Consider the following 23,159-nt stretch of genomic DNA (forward strand, 5'->3'; position numbering starts at 1 on the left):
TTCTTGGGAGATTCTAATACGCATCTCCTGGAGCTGGGTTTCTCAGCCTGGGCATTACTGACATTTGGGTTGGGTTCATCTTTGTTGTGAGGGGCTGTCCTGTGTGTCCTGGGATGTTTAGTTGCATTCCTGGCTTCTGTCCACTGATGCCAGGAGCAATGCCTGCTCCTGTCTCCTCCCATCCAAGTTCTGACAACAAAAATAACTTCCAGGCATTGTTAAATGTCCCCTGGGGGATCAAGTTACCCTGGGCTGAGAACCACTGTCCTCCTTTGGAAAGCAATACCAGTCTGGAGATTGATGTGCAATGCCTGTCTGGTGGAACCTGAAGGGGAGGGGCTTCCTGGGGCTGCCCCTGGTGCCAGAGCAGAGGGAAGGTGCCGTGTAGGGCCCCGGACTTCTAGTGTTTGGAGGAGCAAAGACGCACAGTGTCGTCTCCTACAGGCATGCGCGGTAGAAGTTAACTAGGCCTGCCTGCCGCATAGAAAGGAGACTTATAGGCAGTCCACAAGTTCTTGTTTGTTTTAATGAGGGCTTACGTTCTTGTTGTGGGAGTCTGTCCTGCGAATTATGGGAAGTTCAGCAGCATCTACCCACCAGATGCTGGTGGCACCCCCCACTCATGATGATCTTGAATGTGTCCAGACATTGCCAAATGCCACCCGGGGGTGGGAAATGTGGTTGCTGGTTGAGAAACACTGCTTCTGAGAAAGACACCTCACCAAGAATCTCACTGTGGAGGTTTGGAACGCTTGTTGAGTCCCATGTGAAGTCAGTGGCTAACGCAATCACTCACAACAGGTTAAAACCATCCACATTTATTATCTCATGGTTCTGGGGGTCAGAAATCCAACAGGAGTTCCTCTGGCTAAAATCAGGGCATTGGCAGGGCTATGTTCCTCTTGGACACTTTCCAGATAATTCTTTTCCTTGCTCTTTGCAGTTTTTGTAGGCTGTTGTCAGGGCGCCCAGCGTCCAGCCAGCAATGGCATCCCTCTGACCTCTGATTACATTGTCCTGTCTCCTCTGGCTCTGCTCCTCCTGCTTTCCTTCTTATAAAGACCTTTCCGAATGGACTGGGCCTGGAACCTCCTTCTATCATGAAATTTGAAATTTAATCCCAGCTGCAAAGCCCCTCTCTCCATGTAAGGTACCATGGTCATAGTGCAGGTCAAGAGGTGGACACCTTTGCTGGGTGGGGAGAGCTATGCTGCCTGTCACAGTCAGAATTTAGGCAGAGGGCATTGCGTAGCCACTAATTACATCATTCTCTGTGCTTTCTATGTCCTTGTTCTCGTCTCCTCCAAGTGAAATCTCCTCTGATCCTTTACCAGTCCCTGCTGGAATTGGAGAAGAGCTCTGTGGCTTAGGCCTAGCCGCGCAGATAAGCGAACCTTTAAATTTTGATGGCTCCTGCCACCCAAGTGGGAGACCTGGACTGAATCCCCAGTTTTGACCTGGGCCCAGCCCCAGCCCCAGCCCCAGCCCCAGCCCCGGCCCCAGCCACTGCAGGCACGTGGGCAGAGAGTCAATGATGGGAGATCTCTCTTCAAATGAATCATCAATCAATCGGTCTCGGGTGGGAGATGACAGCTGTGATTACAGTGAGATGAAACTTTTTCTGGTGTGGAATTAATGCTGTTTCTGTTCCTGACGTCTCTGCAAAGCTGGGCCACTGCATGGAGGGTGGGTCCTGACTGGGGAAGGAGCCCTCACAGTGAGACCCGGCGCAGTGATGGCTAAAAGTGACTGAGCTCTGTGACTCGCAGACTCCCTCCGCCTGGCACAAGAGGCTTCTCCGGAAGAGGGCTTCGTACACCTGCTGAGCCAGGACTGGGGAAGCCCCTGGTTCTTCCTCTTTTCCAAGGAACACTGTGCTTTCCTGTTACTTAGGAACTTGGGAAAAGAGGTAAAGAAAGAGAAAAGAGGGGAGAAAGTGGGAAAGCCTGGACCGGTAACTACCAACACTCAGGAGGGAAGAATCAGCAGACAGCCCTTTAAATCTGGGCTGGCAGGAAACACTGGGGCGTATGGCCACCCACGGAGACAGGTGTGGCATGGCATAGCGCAGAAGCCACGCCTCAGTTGCTTCCCAGCAGGTAAATGGACAGCTTGGCCGAGCCCGCAACCTCTGCAGGGGAGCTTTCGTGGGTTCCCCGAGGACAGCAGTGAGAGACCTAAGACCCCATCCTTGCCGCTTGTCTGGGTGAGCTTCCCTCCTCCCTGCCCCAGGACCTGGGGACACAGTGGGGCAGACTATTCATGAAGACTAAAAATGACATCACAGCAATCATCGGACTAAAACCAGAATTACCTGTTTTTCCTGATATGTGATATACCGATATGGAATTATAAAGCCCATTTTAAGAATTCAAAAGTGAGGCCGGCGCCGCGGCTCACTAGGCTAATCCTCCGCCTTGCGGCGCCGGCACACCGGGTTCTAGTCCCGGTCGGGGCGCCGGATTCTGTCCCGGTTGCCCCTCTTCCAGGCCAGCTCTCTGCTGTGGCCAGGGAGTGCAGTGGAGGATGGCCCAGGTGCTTGGGCCCTGCACCCCATGGAAGGCCAGGAAAAGCACCTGGCTCCTGGCTCCTGCCATCGGATCAGCGCGGTGTGCCGGCCGCAGCACGCTGGCCGCGGCGGCCATTGGAGGGTGAACCAACGGCAAAGGAAGACCTTTCTCTCTGTCTCTCTCTCTCTCACTGTCCACTCTGCCTGTCAAAAAAAAAAAAAAAAAAAAAAAAAAAGAATTCAAAAGTGACAGATATTTTCTCAATTGTTTCACATAATGAGGTTTTTTTTACTTGTATTTTGGTTTTGTATTATTGGGGAGGAGGTATTATAGAGTTCCCCCAAACAGTTGTGTGCTGCAGGAAGCTAGACGTTGGTCTACCTGTTTGAAAGGAGTGGATCTGGACAGAGGCAGCGGGAGTGAAGAGAACTCTACATCTGGACAGAGCCTGAGGGAAGAGCGCAGGTGGGGCAGAGGCTCCATTCTCAAGAGAACTTCAGATTCGGAGAGAAGAACCACCAATGAGAGCAACTGGGGGTAGGGAGGAGGAGAATCAAGCTGAATTAACCCGTCTCTAGGTCCCCAATAGAACAACAAGAATTTTTTAAAATGATTTATTTATTTGAGAGGTGGAGTTACAGAGAGAGGTAGAGACACAGAGAGGTCTTCCATCCTCTGGTTCACTCCCCAGATGGCAGAAACAGTCAGAGCTGAGCTGATCCAAAGTCGGGAGCCAGGTGTTTCTTCCTGGTCTCCCGTACGGGTGCAGAGGCCCAAGGACCTGGGCCATCTTCCTCTGCTTTCCCAGGCCACAGTGGAGAGCTGGATTGGAAGAGGAGCAGCTGGAACTCAAACCGGCGGCCATATGGGAAGCTGGTGCCTCAGGCGGAGACTTAACCTACTATGCCACAAGGCCGGCCCCACAAAAAAATTTTTTTTAAAGATTTATTTATTATAAAGGCAGAGCAATAGAGGGAGAGATGAGAACGCAGAGAGAAACTGTCCATCTGTTGGTTCACTCCCCAAATGGCCGTGACTGAGGCAGGCAGGAGCCAGGAGCCCAGAGCTGTAGCAGGGCCTCCCACACAGGTGGCAGGATCCCGATTCACGCGGTATAACTAGTTAAATCTTGGGAGGTAGAACTCTTGGATCTTGCAAACGTGATACTGTGTCTTTAACTGTTGGCTTGACACACCCACCTTCCCAGGATGCACCGGCACATGGGGGGCCAGGGCGCATGCCCAGACTCCACTCTGGCCATAAGAGGGGTCCAGGCCCTTAGAAAGAGGGGAGAGGCGGGGAGGGGTCCAGGCCCTTAGAAAGAGGGGAGAGGCGGGGAGGGGTCCAGGTCCTTGGAAAGAGGGGAGAGGCGGGGAGGGGTCCAGGCCCTTAGTAGGAGCTGAGAGGCGGGGAGGGGTTGAGGCCCATAGAAAGGGGGGAGAGAGGGCGGGGTCCAGGCCCTTAGAAAGAGGGGAGAGGCGGGGAGGGGTCCAGGTCCTTGGAAAGAGGGGAGAGGTGGGGAGGGGTCCAGGCCCTTAGTAGGAGCTGAGAGGCGGGGAGGGGTTGAGGCCCATAGAAAGGGGGGAGAGAGGGCGGGGTCCAGGCCCTTAGAAAGAGGGGAGAGGCGGGGAGGGGTCCAGGCCCTTAGAAAGAGGGGAGAGGTGGGGAGAGGTCCAGGCCCTTAGTAGGAGCTGAGAGGCGGGGAGGGGTTGAGGCCCTTAGAAAAAGAGGGGAGAGGCGGGGAGGGGTCCAGGCCCTTAGTAAGAGCTGAGAGGCGGGGAGGGGTTGAGGCCCATAGAAAGGGGGGAGAGAGGGCGGGGTCCAGGCCCTTAGAAAGAGGGGAGAGGCAGGAAGGGTCCAGGCCCTTAGAAAGAGGGGAGAGGCGGGGAGGGGTCGAGGTCCTTAGAGGGGAGAGGCGGGGAGGGGTCCAGGCCCTTAGAAAGAGGGGAGAGGCGGGGCGGGGTCCAGGCCCTTAGAAAGGGGGGAGAGGCGGGGCGGGGTCCAGGCCCTTAGAAAGGGGGGAGAGGCGGGGAGGGGTCCTTTCCGCCGTGGACTCCGCTCGGAGCTGCTGCTCTCGGTTTTCCTCTTTCCACCACAGACCGTCTCACGTGGACTTCTTCCACCCTCCGAGACACCTGCTCAGGTACTTTTTTTTTTGGTTCCCGTTTCTCTCTTCTTCACTGGCCACCCTTGGGCCTTCGCATGCTGGGTAGTCAGTGTCCGGCGCTCCACCGTCTCGCGTGAGTGTGTGTGTTTATTCCCTCACTGCTCCATAAATTCTGATACTGTTTGTGCATAGTATTGGTCTCCACGTGGTGTTTCTGTCTCTGTGGGAGACAAGAGTATGGACTGGAAATTAATATATTCATTGCCCACCTCTCAAGCGGCTGGGCCCTGAGCCACGGCCTTCCCAGGTTCATTAGCAGGGAGCTGATTGGAAGTGGAGCAGCCAGGACTCGAACTGGTGCTTGGGTGTGGAATGTTGGAATCGGAAGCCTAGACTTGACTCACTGGGCCACAGTGCTGGTCCAGGGAACCGAGTCTGAGAGCTCTCCTCTAGGGGCATTGCAGCAGCTGAACCTAAGACGTGGTGCACCTGCTTGTCTCTGTGGTACCCAGAGGTCTGGCGGGGGAAAAGACCCGGTGGGAAGTGTGCCCTGGTGGATGGGCAGAGAGACCTGACAGAGGCTGGAGTCTGTCTCAGTGTCTACCCGGGAAACAGGTTCTTAAACTGTATGTTGCAATGTTCCTTATCTTCTACATTAAGGAGATGTGCTTGGTCTCATTAGGCTATCGATAAATCTATTGAAGGAAAGAAAGAAGGGGAGGGGGAGAAAGACAAGTATGGGGGAGAGAAAAAGGCAGAGGGGACGGAGGGGTGGACGGACGAAAGGACAGAAGGAACAAGTGCGGGATGGATGAGACTTCCCTCTGTGCTGTGCTTTGTGCACCTGGCCATGACTTTACTTCAAGAAGTGGCATCTGAAGTCAGCGCTGCGGCTCAACAGGCTAATCCTCCGCCTAGCGGCGCCGGCACACCGGGTTCTAGTCCCGGTCGGGGCGCCGGATTCTGTCCCGGTTGCCCCTCTTCCAGGCCAGCTCTCTGCTGTGGCCCAGCAGTGCAGTGGAGGATGGCCCAAGTGCTTGGGCCCTGCACCCCATGGGAGACCAGGATAAGTACCTGGCTCCTGCCTTCAGATCAGCGCGGTGCGCCGGCCACAGCGCGCCAGCCACGGCAGCCATTGGAGGGTGAACCAACGGCAAAAAGGAAGACCTTTCTCTCTCCCTCTCCCTCTCACTGTCCACTCCGCCTGTCAAAAAAAAAAAAAAAGTGGCATCTGAGGGGTGGGAGGTAGCCTGGCCATGGCATGGGAAATCGTGGTAGAGATCTGGACTCCTGGCTCTGGCCTGGCTCAGCCCTGGCTGTTGCAGCCATTTGGGGAGTGAACCGACAGTCTGCCTGTCTCTCTGTCTTTCAAATAAAAAAGTGGCATCTGAGGTTATGAATCTGGAAAGGGCTCTGCGGCTTGGATTAGTGACAGAGAGGTGGTGCCAGCTGTTTCCAAGGTTGGTGGCATGGAGGAAGACCAGTGCCCTTCTGTGGATGAGGGTAACAGCTGTTACCCTGAATAAGACCAGGCCCTTGTAAAGCAGTCTCGCCCAGGAGCTGCCAGGTGGCCTTTCTCAGTGCGTAAATCCACGAAACCCAGGGAGCCGAGTGCTTTCTTTCCTGCTTTGCTGCCTGCTTAAGGCCGTGTTCTTTATTGCCCTCTGGGGCTGCTTCTCCACACCTGTGCCTAGGTTTAACCGCATCAGCCTCACACTGGTAGTCATGGTTTCTGAAGGGGAGAGATGTTTCTCTACTATTGTGGTCCTCAGGAGAGGTGGCTGCTGCTCTTACTTTGTAGGTGTTGATGCCAAACTGTGGCTTGCAAATGTATCCTTTATCAGGTGCCTGGAGCTTGGGTGGGATGATGAATATTCAATGTGAAGAATCCAGGGAAGAGAGGGTGTTGATTAATATTTATGATATTTAAAACTGTTTAAATATCACTAACTAGTGGTTTCTCTTTGTTCTCAATGTTTTGTTCCTCAGTTAGGACTTCAAGTCTATCGGGATCAGGAGCATTGTTTTATTTTGACAAACATGACTCACCACATTTCTCAAAGGTGGGCATGAGCCCTGAAGGAGCGCGGCTGATTGCTTCATTTGAGTGGGGATGAGCAGACAATCTGAGCTGGAGCCTTGGGAAGCTGAGAAGAGAAGAATTAGGGGATCCAGTAGATGTGTGTCGTCCTCCTCCGCCTCCATACGTATCGAGAAGCAGGGAGGGTTTTGAGTTCATCAGGGACCTTTAGGAGATGGCTCATAGGAACGCTGCCCTGACATGGCATGGCATTTTCCTCTGTTTCTAACTCTCCTTTTGATTGAACCAAAGCAGTTGGGGTTGATAAACTCTGAACCCATCATCACCCTCCCGTGTTGACGGTGATGTGGACTCATGCACTCCAGTTTCTGGAGCTGTGTCCTTCTTATTCACCAAATCCACCTCCACTTGAACCTTCAGTCTCTGCCTGGGTTCTGGTTTGAATGAGCTGCTGATTTATTTGCAGCCACCAGGGATCTGGAGTGCAGAGAAAATGGCAGTTTTCTCTGTTAAGTGTTGTTGGTACTTGGATCATTGTCTGATTTGCATTCCTGAGGCCTACAGGTTCTCAGGAAACCACATGTGACAGGCAGTTCAGTGGGGGTTGTTTGAATCTCAGCTACAAGGCCAACCCACAATAGTTCTTAGAACTGAAACAGCTTTCATTTGCAAGGTAAAGGATAGTTAGAACAGAGTCGTCAGTGTAGCAAAAATCTGGGTCCAAAAATATATAAGGGAGAAGGAACTGTGGAGGGGTAGAGAGGGCCTGGAGACTGTGTGATATGTGATGGACGTGCATTTGGTAGCTGCTTAGAATGGAAGAGGTTCTCGGGAAGAGAAGCACAACATAGACCTACCTTGGGCATTTTAAGTATTCTGCTGTTCTCTTTCAAACTCAGTCCCACTGCAATTCATTTGTAGTTCTGATTGCAGCAGTGAGAGTACCTCTCATCTATTCTCACCACCCCTGGGCCTCTCAATTCTCACTGCTCCCAGCCTTTGTCTGGAGATGAGCTCATTCCAAATTCTAGTCCAGGCTTTAGATTGGTCTACGTGCAGGTGCACGTACCAGGAGGATATGTTGAAATCCTAGATGAGCTCACACACAAAGTAGGGATTACATTTTCAGTTTGCAAATTGAGTGTTTTATAAAGCAATGCACATTTGAATAGTAATTAATAGAATTTCCATATAAGATGTCCCCAATCCACCTGCTGCCTGAGAACATAATTCTGGGGAAACTCGCCTGTTTGTTGTCATACTCATGCCACTCAAAACTGTGCATCCTGTTTTCAGCCTGGCTACTAGGGAGTAACGGTGATTAGGGCAGATGTTGAGGCTGAGTCGCTGCTTGGAACCCGTTTTCCTCTCACGGTGACAGCTGTGTTCCGTATGTCACCTTTTCTTCTCCCTTCGACTGCCCCTCCTCTTTCTTGCCTCCCTGGTGCTAACAGCTCCGTCCTTGGTATCAGCCGTGCTTGCTGTGCAGCAGCCTTCCTCATTAGAATCCTATTACTTGAGAGTCTGTGCAGGATCTCCATGGTGATGCAGGTGTAAGTGTTCCCAGGGACTCTGGTGCCTCATCTTCTCACTTGGCAGGCAAGCTAGCATTGGCTAAGGTGGCCTGAATTCTGCTCTTAGCATTTCTGTGTTTGTTCTTAGGCTCTCAGGAAAAAAAATTCTTGATCGTGGTGAGGGACTTACATCTCATTGTGTAGATTGCATGCTAAGAGGTATCCTATAGATGCTTTTCTTTATCCTGACCACTTAGTGTATTGTTGAAAACCCCTCATTTCCAGCTGAACAATAGATTTTTCATACACTTAAGGGTCTCTGGAAGTTTTCAGTGAAACCGATTTTTGCCAGTAAGGAGAGGAAATTGGGAGCTGCTACTATTTAATCAGTATGAGGGATTGATAAACCCCCTGAAAGGCCACATAATGGAATTAGCAGCTTTCTTAACAGATGAAAATACCTGTTAAAATAAAAAGAAGATAAAATTAATGTTAAATTTAATGTTATAATTTCTTTAAGTTTGGGAGGGTTTATGACCCCATATTAAGATTTGTGCAATGTAAAGATTGTTCATGATAAACCGTTTTGGGCACCAAAGATTAAACTTCTGAGATATAACTTGAAGTTCCCGTATGAGCCTAATAAAAATGTGACATGTATGAGGTTTCTGACTTTATATTTGCTGGAAGTGTATTTGGCTCTCCATTCTTCTGAGATTCCACTGGGTCGGGGATTCCCATAGACATGGAGAGAGAGGAGTAGGGATGGCCAGCAGCACACTAAGATGTTGTCGTCCCGTTTCTCGGCTGTGGACAGTGAGTGAAGGCATATTGTGATAAAGGGCACTAGAGGATGCTCAGAGTGTGCACACGGCAGTCTTTGGGAATGTGCTTACTGACCATTGTGCTAGAAGGCAGGACCTCGTGTTCTGAGCAGCCGACCATCAGGGTAAGGCTCAGTGTAAAACCAGAGGCATCACTGAAACTGTCTGCCCTGCAGCAACACCAGTGATCCTGTCCAACTCCTTCCCCATTGCCGGACACAGATGTTGGCGACACCAGTGATCCTGTTCAACCCCTTCCCCATTGCCGGACACAGACCTGTTGGGAACACCGTCGATCCTGTCCAACCCCTTCCCCACTGCCGGACACAGACCTGTGGCAACGCCGTTGATCCTGTCCAGCCCCTTCCCCAGTACCAGACACAGACCTGTTGGCAACACCAGTGATCCTGTCCAGCCCCTTCCCCAGTACCAGACACAGACCTGTTGGCAACACCAGTGATCCTTTCCAACTCCTTCCCCATTGCCTGACACAGACCTGTTGGGAACATCGTCGATCCTGTCCAACCCCTTCCCCATTGCCTGACACAGATGTTGGCAACACCAGTGATCCTGTCCAACCCCTTCCCCATTGCCGGACACAGACCTGTTGGCAACACCGTTGATCCTGTCCAACCCCTTCCCCAGTGCCGGACACAGACCTGTTGGCAGTGTCCGTATTGACAACTCTTTTTCTGGAGAAATTGAGCACCTTCCCAAGGAAAAATCTGAGCTTCTCGAGCAGATATCTGCATGTAGATTAAATCCTCTTACTATGGCATTTTGGATTTCCAGGCTTATGTCAGATTCCACACCCATGTACCTAAAAGACCAGCCAGCCCCTCAGTTTGGCCCAGTTAGAAAACAAAGCTCTCAATCAACCTTTTCATTTCAGAAGATGTCCTACTGGGGAATAATCCCTACTTGGCAAAACAGCCCTTCATTTTCCTTCATGAATTAGTAATCAACTATTATCATAAATAGGAATGAAATCCACAGCCTGCAACAGAAAGACCAAGATAAACACTCAGATGAATGACTCCTGAAGAAAGATCGAAGAACACTTAAAAATTCCAAACTGTTTGCTCACAGAAGGCAGGGAATATATTGTATATATAAAATAAAATATTTTTATTTAAAATGCTAAGAAACAAGAAGTTGGTAGTTGGGGTCTGATTTATAATTGCATTCAGTCAATAGGTTATAGCAAAAATAAGATAAAGTGAAGATAATTTCCCAGAATGCAGAGCAAAATTCAATGATGGAAAAGTTAAAAGATGAAAGATATAGTTTTTTAACCCTGGAGGCCCAAAGCCTGTCTGAAACACATTTCCAGTAGTGATATTAGAGAACATAGAGATGAAGAAATTACTTTTTAAAGACAGAAAAAAAATCCAGTGCAGATAAAGAACATGGTCTTTTCATCCACATGCCTGAATTGGTCTCATACAGTTTCCATCCAGTGAGGTTTGCTTCTGAGGTGACCAACAGGTGCTCACTCTCCTTCCTTGTTATAAGAACCTTGATTTTGGTTAGGAGTTTGCACAGTTAAAAATTGACAGTAATTTATTCGACAGATTTCCTTGCATGGAGTTTCCTTGTTATCCATCCTTAGAATTAGATGTTCTATCTCCAAGTAAGAAGTCACCCTGTGACAGTGAACAAAAGAGTGAACAACAACATAATACAGGTGGTATGAAGGCTAGAAGGATTCTTGGCTCTTAAAGGCTCCTTGGAGGGTGTTTTCTTCAGCTGTAGTCTTCATGTCCCATTAAAAGCATTGCCTTTGTTGGGTCACTGTAGACTGATTTCTATGATGTGCCATCATACAAAACTAGTGAATAATCAGAGATAAAGAGCCTAAATACTTCTAGAAAAAAGAAATACAAAAATTCTACAAAGGAAACCCACAGATTGCTTTCAGAATTCCAATTAGAAAAATGAATGCCAGAAGATAATGAGAGTTCTTCTCAGTTTTTATGGGAACATATTTTAGATCTAAATGAAATTCTCAACCAAACTACCAATCAACAGTGAGCAAGAAAACACTTGGGAACATTCAAGGACTGGGAGAGTCTTGGACAACTTTTCTGAGGTAGTTATGAGTATGAGTTCCAGTAAAAAAGGAAGAAAATAATCCAAGAATAAGACATGAGACCAAGGATACGGCTGAAGGATGTAACCTGTATGTCTGATGAGAGATTTCCAGTGAGTACAAATGCCAGTCAGGGTTAGCCTCCAGTTGTTAGGATGAGCTTTGAGAATATTTTTTTGGGGGGTTGGTTGGAGGATGAATTGTATCCAGTTGGTAGTAGCAGCGTCATTTAAAGATGGGTTACTTTGAGGAAGGGGTAAAACACAGTTTACCTCTGGAAGGGGGTTCGTCTAAACAACAGAAAGGGAGGCAATTGAGTAAAATTGAACCCAAAGAAACTCTTGGATGCTACTGAGTAAATGCTGGAGTATAAAAAAATAAAGTACATTTTTTGTTAAATTGAGGCATGACTGACATAAAAATACTGTACATTTTTAATTTCTGTGTCTTGATGAATTTGAAGATAAAGTATTTTATCAGTAAAACCATCTTCATAAACAATACCATAAACATACCATCAGATCAAAGATTTTCTTCCTTCCCTCTTGTTTGTGATTATAGCATTAAACAGAAAATACACCCCTTTAACAAATTTTTAGGTATATAATATAGTAGCAGCAGTAACTATGTGCATGATGGTATCTGAGACTTTTTCATCTTGCATAATTGAAACTTTGTATCTTTGGATCCCTCCCTCCCTAATTCCTTCTCATCCTCTCTACCTCCCCAGCCCCTGGTAATCACTATTCTACTCTGCTTCTATGTTTGATTGTTTTAAATTCCTAATATAAATTGGATTATGTAATGTTTGCTCTTTTGTGTGTAGATTATTTCAGCTAGCATGATGTCTCCCAGGTTCATCCATGTTGTTGCAAATGGTAGCATTTCCCTCTTTTTTCCAAGTTTAATAGCATCCCACTGTATGCTTTCTTTTAAATTAACATCATGATTTATTGAGGCATTATTGACAAAAATTGAATATACTTAGGATGTATAATGAACTCTCTTGACATGTATACAACTGAAGAACAAATACTACAGTCAAGCTATGAAAAAAATCTGTTACCTCACGTACTTATCATTTATTAAGTGAAAATAGTTTAGAGCTACTCTTTCAGCAAATTTCAAGTATGTTATACAGTATTACTAATTATACTCACTGTACTGAATAGTATGTCTTCAGTACTTATTCATCTTACAACTAAAAGTTCATACCCTTTGACTAAAATGTATTTTCCACTACTTTCTCATCCTCTGAAACCACAAGCCTATTGTCTGTTACTATGGGTCTATCTTTAAAAAATATTCCACATATAAGTGAGATCTTGTAATATTTGAATTTTGGTGTTTGGTTTATATCACTGAGCATAATGTTTTCAAAATGTATTCATGTTGCAAGTGATATGAATTCTTTTTAAGACTGAATATTCTGCTGTATGCATACACACACATATACAATCACATTTTCTTTGTTCACTCATCTATTAGTGGATACTTTGAATGTTTCCATTTTGTGGCTATTGTGGATCAAGTTGCAAAGAATATGGGAAATATCTCTTAGAGACAATGACTTCATTTTCTTTGGGTATATATATCAAGAATTGGGATGGATGGATCATATTTTTGGTAGCTCTATTTTTAATTTTTTGAGAAACTTCCATTCTATGTCCTGGGGGCAGCATCAATTTACATTCCCATCAGGAGTTATATGGACTCTTTTTCTCAGTATCCTACCAATAGTAGTTTTATTTTGCTTTATTTTTTTAAGATTTATTTTATTTATTTGAAAGACAGAGTTACAGAGGGAGGCAGAGACAGAGAGAGATCTTTTACCCACTGGTTCACTCTCTAGATGGCTGCAATGGCTGGAGCTGAGCTGATCTGAAGTCAGGAGCCAGGAGCTTCTTCCAGGCCTCCCACGTGGGTGCAGGGCCCTAAGGACTTGGGCCATCTTCCACTGCTTTCCCAGGCCATAGCAGCGAGCTGGATGGGAAGAGGAGCAGCCAAGACTAGAATTGGCATTCATATGGGATGCCAGTGCTTCAGGCCAGGGCTTTAACCCCATGCACCACAGTGCTGGTCCCCCTCTTCTTTTTTTTAAAATAACATCCATCCTATTGGGTGATATCTCATTGTGATTTTGATTTGAGTTTTCCTGATGATTAGTGATGCTAAGCACCTTTTCTTATACCTGTTTGGAATTTGCGTGTTTACTTTGGATAAATATTTATTCAAGTGTTTTGCCTGTTTTAAAAACTGGGTTCTTGGGACCCACACTGTGGCGTACGTAGTAGGGTAAGCCTACGCCTGCAGTACCTGTATCCCATATGGATGCAAGTTCATGTCCCAGCTTCTGCTCTTCCGATCTACCTCTCTTCTGTGGCCTGTGAAGGCAGTGCAAGATGGCCCAGGTGCTTGGCCCCCTGCACTCACATGGAAGACCCGGGAGAAGCTCCTGGCTTCAGATCGGCCCAGCTCTGGCCATTGTGGCCATTTGGGGAGTGAACCAGTAGATAGAAGACCCTTTTCTCTGTCTCTACCTCTCCCTATCTCTTATTCTACCTCTCAAAAAATTAAATAAAATCTTAAAAAATTGGGTTTTTGTTTTTGCTATTGAGTTGTAGGAGTTTCTTCTGCATTGTGGGTATTAGTTCTTTATGAGATGGTTGGTAAATATCTTTCTCCCACTTGGTAGTTTGCCTTTTCACTTTTCTGATTGCATCCTTTGTTTTTTTTTTTTTTTTTTTTTTTTTGACAGGCAGAGTGGACAGTGAGAGAGAGAGAGACAGAGAGAGAAAGGTCTTCCTTTGCCGTTGGTTCACCCTCCAATGGCCGCCGCTGCAGCCGGCGCACCGCGCTGATCCTGGCAGGAGCCAGGAGCCAGGTGCTTTTCCTGGTCTCCCATGGGGTGCAGGGCCCAAGCACTTGGGCCATCCTCCACTGCACTCCCTGGCCATAGCAGAGAGCTGGCCTGGAAGAGGGGCAACCGGGACAGAATCCGGCGCCCCGACCGGGACTAGAACCCGGTGTGCCGGCGCCGCAAGGTGGAGGATTAGCCTATTGAGCCACGGCGCCGGCCCGCATCCTTTGTTATACACAAATATTTAGTTTGATATAGTCTGTCTATTTTTGCCAGTGCTTTTTGGTGTCATATCTAAGAAATCATTGTCAAGGCCTACATCAAGGAGCTTTTTCCTTGTTTTCCCCAAACAGCATTATAGTTTCAGGTTTCACATTTAGGTCTTTAGTTAATTTTGAGTTGCTTTTTGTGTATGCTGTTAGATAAGGGTCTAGTTTAATTCTTTTGCATATGGATGGCTAGTTTTCCACCGCCATTGACTGGAGAAACTGTCCTTGAACTACTGTCTATTCTTGGCATCCTTGTCAAAGCTCAGTTGACTGTGCATGTGTGGACCTATTTCTGGGCTGTCTATTTTGTTCCATTCTTTGGTGTGTTTGGTTTGTAGCTATGTACTATTTGTTGACATCAGGAAGTATAAAGCTCCCTCTTTTGTTCTTGTTCAGTTGCTTTGCTATTAGGGGGTCTCTTGTGGCTTCACATAAATTTAAAGATTTACTTCTGTTCATGGAAAAGTGTGTTTGAATTTTAATAGAAATTTTATTGAATTAATAGATCACTTTGAGTACTATGGACACTTTTACAATACTAATTCTTCCAACTGATGAACACAGAGTGTCTTTCCATGTATTTGTGTCTTTTAAAATGAATTTTTGCCAACAAAGAAGAAATAAAATGAGCTATTAGAAAATATCTTGAGACAAATGAAAATTTAAATACAGCGTATCAAAACTTATGGGATACAGCAAAAGCAGTAGTAAGAGTAAAGTTTACAGCAAAAACACCTACATAAAAAATATCACTTAGGGGCCCATGCTGTGGTATAGCAGGAAAAGCCGCCACCTGCAGTGCTGGCATCAGATATGGGCACTGGTTTGAGACCCCAGCTGCTCCACTTCTGATCCAGCTATCTGCTGTGGCCTGATAAAGCAGTAGAAGATGGCCCAAGTGCTCAAGCCACTCTGTGGGAGACCTGGAAGAAGCTCCTGGCTCCTGGCTCTGGATTGGCCCAGCTCCACTCATTGTAGCCATTTGGGGAGTGAATCACTGGATGGAAGATCTCTTTCTCTCTCTCTCTCTGCCTCTCTGTAAGTCCACCTTTCAAATAAGTAAATAAATATTAAAAAAATCAAATAAATGACCTACTTTATCCAAGGAACTAGGAAACAAAGGAAACTCAAAGTTATCAGAAGAAAAGAGATAATAAAACTTAGAACAGAGGGGCTGGCACTGTGGTGTAGCAGGTAAAACCTCCGCCTGCAGTGCTGGCATCCCATATGGGTGCTGGTTTGAGTCCCAGCTGCTCCACTTCCAATCCAGCTCTTTGCTGTGGCCTGGGAAAGCAGTGAAGGATAGCCCAAGTACTTGGGCCTCTGCACCTATGTGGGAGACCCGGAGGAGGCTCCCGGTTCCTGGCTTCTGATTGGCACAGCTCCGGCCATTGTGGCTGGTTGTGGGGTGAACTTAGATGGAAGACCTCTCTCTCTATCTGCCTCTCTGCCTCTCTGCCTCTCCTTCTCTCTCTGTGTAACTCTGACTTCCAAATAAATTTTTTTTAAAAAGATTTTAGAACAGAAATAAGAGATATAGAAAATAGAAAAACCAGTAGCAGAAATCAATGAAACTAAGAGTTAACATTTTGAAAGACTAAGCAAAATCAAGAAGTCCTTAGTTAATTATAAAAAAAGTGAGAAGACTCAATAAAGTCATAAATGGAAGAAGAGACACTATGATGTATTCTTTTTTGTATGTCAGTTTTTTTTGTATGTTAGTTTCAGAAATAAAAAGGCTCATAAGAGGCTAATAAATAAAATTACATGCCAACAAATTTGACACCCAAGATGAAGTATGGACAAACTCCTGGAAATATAATTCAACAAGACTGAATTGAGAAGATATTAAAGCTTGAGTTGACCAATAGCAAGTCTGCTATCAAAAACCTTCTGGCAGGGGCTGGCACTGTGGTGCAGTGGGTTAAAGCCCTGGCCTGAGCGCTGGCGTCCCATATTGGCACCAGTTTGAGACCTGGCTGCTCCACTTCCGATCCAGCTCTCTGCTTTGGCCTGGGAAAGCAGTACAAGATGGCCCAAGTCCTTGGGCCTCTGCATCCACCTGGGAGACCTGGAAGAAGCTCCTGGCTTCGGATTGGCGCAGCTCCAGCCGTTGTAGCCAACTGGGGAGTGAACCATCGGATGAAAGACCTCTCTCTCTCTCTCTCTTTGCCTCTCCTCTCTGTGTAACTCTGACTTTCAAATAAATAAATAAAATATATAAAAAAAAACCTTCTAGCAAAGAAAAGTCTAACACCAGTTTGCTTTACAGGTGAATTCAATGAAATACATGAAGAACTAATACCAATTCCTCTTAAACACTTCCAAAACTCAGAAGATGAGGGAACACTTCCAGACTGGTTTTATGAAGCCAGTGTTACCCTCATATCAAGGTCAAAGACACTACAAGAAAACTACAGATCAATGTCCCAATGAACACATATGCAGAAGTCTTCAATGAAATAGTATAGGTCAAATCCAATAGCACATTAAAAGCACCATAAATAAGTGGAATTTAAAACTGGCATATAAGGATAGTTCGACTTATATAAATTAACAAATATAAAATGCCAATTAACAGAATCAAAAATAAAAATCATATAATCATCTTAATAGATGCACAAAAAGTATCTCTCAACAAATTAAATATTGAAGGAATTTATCTTGGTACAATAAAATCCGTATATGATAAGCCTCTAGCTAACATCCTACTCAGTGCTTTAAAGCTCAAGTCTTTCTTTAAAAATGAAGAACAAAGAATGCCCACTCTCCGCTTCTGTTCAACACAGTCCTGCAAGTCCTAGCCAGAGAAATTAAGCAAGAGAAAGATAACATCATCCAAATCAGAAAGGTGGAGGTAAGGTTATCCTGTGTGTCAATGACACAGTCCGGTACTGAACAAAAAGTCTGTTAGAACTAATAAGCAAATTCAGGAAAAATGTAGGCTACAAAACTGACATACAAAAATCAGTAGTGTTTCTTTATTCCAACAAGGAATTATCCAAAGAAAACTTAAAAAAACATTCCCAGTTGCAGTGGCATCAAAAAAGTAAAATACTTAGGAATAAACTTCACCAAGTATCTGAAGGACTTGAGTGCTGAAAACTGTAACATTTGACATTTTAGCTGTAAACTGTCTCCTTTGGTCTTGGTTAGGTCTATGAATTGTGTCATTGTCCTTCATGAAAAAGTTTTTGGTTCTGAGTCTAATGTTTTTAATCACAATGTTAGAAATGCTGGTTGCTGATTTTTCACCTGTAGGATCAGTATATAGATAACTCATGGAAGACTGGACTTTACAGGAAAGCATATGCATGTTACCTTCAGAGGTTGTAGGGTAGAATATGGGAAAAGCTCTAGAAGGAAGGACACAGAGGCTAAAACAGTTTTTTTTAATACAATATGGATTTAGCAGATTTGGCTATAAATAGGTGAACAAGAAATTAAAAACTTATCATCCATTAACTGAAAGGAGAATAAGAGCTAAACACAGTAATTACGAGAAGAGTGAGTAGTTTTTTGAGCAATGTAAGTAGCATTTAAATCCTCATGTTTTACAGTCATAAACCAGTGAGTAGTTTCCAGATGGACAAAATTTTTTGTGTTTATGTGTCTGTATTTGGAACTATGAGAATAATCCTACAAAAAAAAAAATAAAACTAAAGCCAAAACCTGATAGAAATGCTACTTCTGAAGAAGCAGGGCACTATTGCTTTTTTCAGTACAACTTTTTTAGCATTTTATTTATTTATTTTTGCAATAAGCCAATATTATTTTGATAATAGTAATAATAAAAAAGGAGTCTTAGAGGCTATGTTGTGGTGCAGTGTGTTAAGCTTCTGCTTGTGACACTGGCATCCCACATCTGAATGCTTGTTCAAGTCCCAACTTCTCTGCTTTCTATCCAACTTACTGCTAAAAGTCCTGGGCAGGCAGTGGAATATGGCCAAGTGCTTGGTCCCCAGCCACCCATGTGTGAAACTAGGATGGAGTTTCTGGCTCCTAGTTTCAACCTGGCCCAGTCCTACCTGCTGTGGTCCTCTGGGGAGTGAACTGGTGGATCGAAGACCTCTGTGTCACTCCCCTTTTCGCTGTTGCTTTCTCTTTAAAATAAGTAAATATTTTTTGAAAAAGTAAACTCTAATTTTACTTCTGTAACTTGTGAGGAAAACTTGTGTTTTTGTATTTATTGGCAAACATCTCCAAAAGAAGCCATACTTGAGAATTTTCAGTTATGATGCTTGTAATAGACAACTGTCTGGAAATCAAGCTATTTCACAAGAGAAAACCTCTCAACGTTATCAGAAAATAGTGACTACTGATTGTGGCTTGTGATATGTGCTCCCCAAATAACTTGCTACTAAGTTGGTTAGGAGCTGTTTGGGGAGGAATCTTATCATTTCCATAAATGTTTCTCAGAAGTGATGTCCTGGTGGCTTTGGCTTTGAAGTTCTATTTCCAGCTGCCCGTGGCTGTTTTGATAGTTGCTCGGTTAATGTCTTCAGCCCCTCAGCATGATGAGTAGGCCTATCAGGTTTTTCAGCCTCCAGTATCTTACTGAAAATCCATTTTGTTAAGGTACAAGGAAGCATGGCATTGCTTTAATTACCAAATATTCTGCTTTTTAAAATGCCAACAAAGTCCTCAGGAGGGTCACATAAAGGTGTCTGTCTCACACTCATGCCTGGAATAGTTATGTTCCTTCCTGGAAGGCCATGCATGAAACGGCTTCAACAAAGAGTCACATCACTGTTGGGAGCTTTTAGAGACAGTGCAGGGGTCAACACTGGTGACCCAAGTTTTTGACCCAATGATGATTCCTTCGGAGATGTCTGTGTTCAGAGACTCCCTAGATTTGTTCAGGAAATGGAGAGAACAGTTATTTTTTTGGATGTAAAACTTTTTTTCATTTATACAACTTTAGGAATATAGTGATACTTCCCAATGTACTTGCCTCCACCCACACTCCTACCACTCTTCCTCCTCCCTCTCCTATTTTCATTCTTATTTTTTGCTAAGATCTATTTTCAATTAACTTTATATACATACGATTAACTCTATACTTTGTAAAGAGTTCCAGAAATTGTGTGAAAAATAAAACCCTGTTCCTCAACAGTCAAGACAAGGGCTGTTCAAAGTCATTGAATCTTGAAATGTTAATTTCACTTCTTTAGATTACATTTTTAGGTACTTTATTAGTTATCACAGATCAGGGAGAACACATGGTATAGAGGTATTAATGTAATTTTTATATTCTAAAATATATTTAGAAATTTTTGAGTTTTATAACCACCTTTTTAACTGCTGTCATTTTAGGATCACCAGATATTTGGGGACAGACTCAACTATGAAGATAGATATACTAAAATATACATAAACATGGAACTTTAAAGAAGAAGAAAAATAATTCAAACATATATATTTATTTTTCTTATAGAATAGCACTCTTTATATTGGAATATTGAGGATATATAGAAAAATTGGTCATTTATTAAATTTACTAATAGGAAGATGAAGGAATGTCTTTTAGTGGCTCTGTCAAAGATTTAAGAGAACTTCGGTTGAAAATGAGACAGGGAAAAGGAAGGTTGGAGGTTGGAAGATTGAGGAAAAGGTGTAGAATTGTCATTTTAGATAGGTGATGAGTGACTGCTCCAGGACAGATAGGATAGATATGCTCCGTGATGTTATTCAGCTGAGGCTGAAGAGTTTTATTTGTAGAACATAAGTTTATCCGGTTACAGAAATACTTGCAAGTAACACTCAACTGCTAAGAGGAAGATGCAGAGTGTTCAATAGATTCGTGTAGATATGATCTGATTCCACATTATGGGGTTGAAGAAGAGTGGCCAGGAAATTAGAGTATTGTGTGATTCATTTATATAAACATTTTATTAGGTTACATGTCAGTTGTGTGTTAAAATAGATTCAGGAATTCCTGTGTACCTGAAGCATTGTTTTTAGACATTTATTTTTATTCATTTGAAAGACTGAGTGGGGAATAGAAGAGGTATCTTCCACTTGCTGGTTCACTCTCTAGGTGTCTGCAACATGCAGGGATGGTCCAGTCCTTTTTTTTTTTATTTTTCACAGGCAGAGTGGACAGTGAGAGAGAGAGACAGAGAGAAAGGTCTTCCTTTACCATTGGTTCACCCTCCAATGGCCGCTGTGGCCGGCGCACTGCACTGATCCGAAGCCGGGAGCCAGGTGCTTCTCCTGGTCTCCCATGGGGTGCAGGGCCCAAGCACCTGGGCCATCCTCCACTACACTCCCTGGCCACAGCAGAGAGCTGGCCTGGAAGAGGGGCAACCGGGACAGAATCTGGCGCCCCGACCGGGACTAGAACCCAGGTTGCCAGCGCCCCAAGGCAGAGGATTAGCCTGTTGAGCTGTGGAGCCGGCCGGTCCAGTCCTAATCTAGGAGTCCAGAACATCATCTGGGGCTCCCACATAGATGGCAGGGACCCACGTACTTGCACAATCATCTGCTGTTTCTTATATGCAATAGCAAGGAGCTCGATCAAAGATGGAGGAGCTGAGACTAGAATCAGCACTCTGATGTGGGACAGGGACCTGATATGAGATGAGGGTGTCCCAGGCAGTGACCTAATCAGCTGCACCACCACAACTGCTCCCTGAAATCTTTTTGAAAAAGAATCATCAACATATGACTCATCTCCCCTTTCTCTACTCCTTGGTCATCTTCTGAAGAATTTCAGAGAAAAATCTCAGGAGTACCTCATTTTATTTGTAAATATTGAGCATTTTCAAGAGGGCAGTATAGTGATTGACCAGTATGCCAAACAACATGAAAGTAAAGGAAGCAAGGAAGAGAGTAAAAGATGGACATAGTTTGAAAGTGCCAGTGAGTTGAAAGCTTGTGCTTTTTCTGTGGCAGCCCTTGAGTAAATACAACATAAAAATAAGAGGTAGTGATAGGAGAGTGACATATTTAATTTGTGCTTTTGGAGGTTCTCATTTTTTTTTTTTTTTGACAGGCAGAATGGATAGTGAGAGAGACAGAGAGAAAGGTCTTCCTTTTGCCGTTGGTTCACCCCCGCAATGGCCGCTGTGGCTGGTGCACTGCACTGATCCAAAGCCAGGAGCCAGGTGCTTCTCCTGGTCTCCCATGTGGGTGCAGGGCCCAAGTACTTGGGCCATCCTCCACTGCACTCCTGGGCCACAGCAGAGAGCTGGCCTGGAAGAGGGGCAACCGGGACAGAATCCGGCGCCCCGACCAGGACTAGAACCCGGTGTGCCAGCGCTGCAGGCAGAGGATTAGCCTATTGAGCCGTGGCGCCGGCCAAAGAGGTTCTCATTTTTAAAATAAAAACAAAGTGAGAATCAACAAAGATACACTGTCTCCTCCCACAGATCTCTTCTGCTTACCTATTTCTCATCCTAATAAACTGATGTGAATATTTAAAAATTGTGAAGTTAGTATATGCATGTTGTACATAGTTAAAGTATTGCAGAAAAATACAAAACAGTGCAAACATTTCATTTAAGCTCAGATGCCCAAAACCACTATTTTCAAGTCCTTTGTTAATCATTATTTGTGTGCCCTTCCAGAAGCCTTATATGCACAAATATATACAAACAAAAATAGGTACATTCTATAAAAACAAATGGAATCATAAAATGTTTCTTTTTTTTTTTTAAAAAAAGATTTATTTATTTTTATTTGAAAGAGTTACACCAAGAGAAGAGAGGCAAAGAAAGAGAGAGAGAGAGGTCTTCCATCTGATGGTTCACTCCCCAGATGGCCACAACAGCTGGAGCTGCACTGATCTGGAGCCAGGAGCCAGGAGCTTCTTCCGGGTCTCCCAGGCGGGTGCGGGGGCCCAAGGACTTGGGCCATGTTGTACTGCTTTCCCAGGCCATAGCAGAGAGCTGGATTGAGCCCATATGGGATGCTGGCACTTCAGGCCAGAGCATCAACCTGCTGTGCCACAGTGCCAGCCCCAATATTTCCTTTTTTTTTGCACTTAACATTTTGGAAATTTTTCATCTGTGGATACATTATCTATCTAATTTTTTTTTGGCAGGCAGAGTGGACAGTGAGAGAGAGAGACAGAGAGAAAGGTCTTCCTTTGCCGTTGGTTCACCCTCCAATGGCCGGCGCGGCCGGCGCGCTGCGGCCGGCGCACCACGCTGATCCAATGGCAGGAGCCAGGTGCTTCTCCTGGTCTCCCATGGGGTGCAGGGCCCAAGCACCTGGGCCATCCTCCACTGCACTCCCTGGCCACAGCAGAGAGCTGGCCTGGAAGAGGGGCAACCGGGACAGAATCCGGTGCCCCGACCGGGACTAGAACCCAGTGTGACGGCGCCACAAGGTGGAGGATTAGCCTAGTGAGCTGCAGCGCCGGCCTCATCTATCTAATTTTAAAAAGTCAATATTGTATTTTATACATACAAATCTTCTCATTAATGAATAATCCGATAGTGAAGATCCTCTTGTACATGCTTTTGTATATATATAGTATCGTTTCTGTGGGAAAATTTCATTTAATCATCTCTGTAGGATAAACTCTTAGATAGTAATTTTTTGATTGAAAATTATTTGAGTTGTTAAATATGAAAGTGATTTCCAAGTTACTCAAGTTATGTCTTTAGAGGGTGGAGACAAAATGCATTTCCAACTGCTGCTCAGGAAACTCGAGGGATCTGGATTTGTTTAAAAGGTCTGCAGTTGGGGAGAGAGGAGATGTGAGGAACTCAAGTTTCAGAACCTTGTTCTATTTTGGTAGTTTTGTCAACCCTGGATGCACATCAAAATTACCTGGAAAACTTTATTTTTTAATAGAAAACTTCAATTAATAAATATAAAATTCAAAAGTACAACTTTTGGGTTATAGCGGTTCTTCCCCCCCATAACCACCCTACCACCTGCAAACCATCCCATCTCCTGTTCCTTCTCCCATCCCATTCTTCATTAAGATT

General features: G+C 45.0%; 1 protein-coding gene across 1 annotated transcript in view; it reads left to right on the top strand.

The window, feature by feature from the left end:
* Positions 1-2,093: 2,093 nt before the first annotated feature.
* Positions 2,094-23,159, top strand: part of KEL (Kell metallo-endopeptidase (Kell blood group)) — a 304,774-nt gene continuing 283,708 nt past the window's right edge. Inside the window, exon 1 of the mRNA XM_070071387.1 lies at positions 2,094-2,206. The gene's annotated coding sequence lies outside the window, so the exon portion shown is untranslated. The remainder of the gene's footprint in view (positions 2,207-23,159) is intronic.

The sequence above is a fragment of the Oryctolagus cuniculus genome, chromosome 3 (assembly GCF_964237555.1).
Source record: "Oryctolagus cuniculus chromosome 3, mOryCun1.1, whole genome shotgun sequence".
Taxonomy (NCBI): Eukaryota; Metazoa; Chordata; class Mammalia; order Lagomorpha; family Leporidae; genus Oryctolagus; species Oryctolagus cuniculus.